At 50.0% G+C, this 1,414-nt stretch overlaps 1 protein-coding gene across 4 annotated transcripts in view; it reads left to right on the top strand.

The window, feature by feature from the left end:
* Positions 1-1,414, top strand: part of PGM1 (phosphoglucomutase 1) — a 40,562-nt gene that overhangs the window by 29,935 nt on the left and 9,213 nt on the right. The gene's annotated exons all lie outside the window — the stretch shown is intronic.

Consider the following 1,414-nt stretch of genomic DNA (forward strand, 5'->3'; position numbering starts at 1 on the left):
AAAAAAAAAAAAAAAAATTACCAGACTTTTTTTTTACCTTTTTGGCTTAAAGTGAACCTGTCCTGAGAAAATGATGACTGCCGCTGCTGATTTCTTAAAGGAGAACTATGAGGCGAATGCTTTTCACTCACCTCATAGTTCTAGCCGACCTGTGACAATGAGACTGTCACAGGTCGGCTCAGTAGATCGGGAGGTGAGCGAACACATACCGCCGTTCGCTCACCTCTCGATCCTGTCACGGCTCTCTGCTGTGACAAGGTAGGGGCTGGATTCCCCCCTCCCCGCTCCCATCCGCCAGCGCTGACTGGCGGAACTGACGGGGGAGGGGGCGGGTACAGCTGGCTCTGCCTCTAGATAGGCAGAGCCAGCTGTCAGTCACGCAGCTGGGCGGATCCAGACATAATTGTCGGGGATCCGCTTCAGCTCTGGCGTCTCGGTATACCACAAGCAGCCCTATATACTGAGCCCTATATACTATACTATATACTCCCTATATACTGAGGGGAGGACACTAGTTTGTGTCCTCCCGTTACCCTAAGGAGTACTATGGGGAAAAGCCCTGACCCCATAGTTCTCCTTTGAATGAAAATGGTATTTGATTGGCTCTCAGGCGTGTAAAGACTCGCCACCCGGCTTCCCGATTAGCAGGGAAGCCGTCCACATGCTTCTCCTCACTAGATGACGAGAAAACATGGAGCCGGCTTTCTGGCCAATCAGGAAGTCGGGCGCTGTGTAATGACGCGGCGCCCGGCTTCCTGATTGGCCGGGAAGCTGGCTCCATGCTCCCTCGTCATGAGGTGACTAGTGAGCATGAAGCCGGCATCCCGGGCCAATCAGAATGCCGGGCGTTGCGTCATTACACGCTTCCTGGCTTCCTGATTGGCTGGAAGCCAGGTGCTCTCTCGTCACTAGGTGACGAGAAAGCATGGAGCCGGCTTCCCGGCCAATTAGGAAGCCGGGCTGTGTGTAATGATGCGCTACGCGGCTTCCTGATACCGGCGTCGGAATACTCGGCATTGGCACTGACGACGATACTAGTATCGGTGCATCCCTATTATAAATAATATTTTGAATAGTCCTAAAAGGTGTCACTAACGGACCAATAAGACGTCTTTTAATGCAACGTCTTCTAGTAATCAAACTTGTGCGTGTGCGTTGTTTCTGGTGTAACTGAGTCTGAGTGTAGCCGCGGCCTTTGAGGCCAAACCCTCCACTAATTAGCTGTGTAATCTGCCAGGACATAATAATCATGTAAAATTGCATAAACATTGGCGGGACGTAAAGTTCTATTTATAGCGGAACGCTCATACTTCGGGTTTGGCACCGAATCAGAGAAAACAATTTTCAGTTTTTTTATTTTATTTTTACAATGCGCTCCCCAGAACTCGGCACCAACTTTTTTTTCTATAATTGT

The sequence above is a fragment of the Nanorana parkeri genome, unplaced genomic scaffold, assembly GCF_000935625.1.
Source record: "Nanorana parkeri isolate BGI_ZX_2015 unplaced genomic scaffold, ASM93562v1 scaffold131, whole genome shotgun sequence".
Lineage (NCBI taxonomy): Eukaryota > Metazoa > Chordata > Amphibia > Anura > Dicroglossidae > Nanorana > Nanorana parkeri.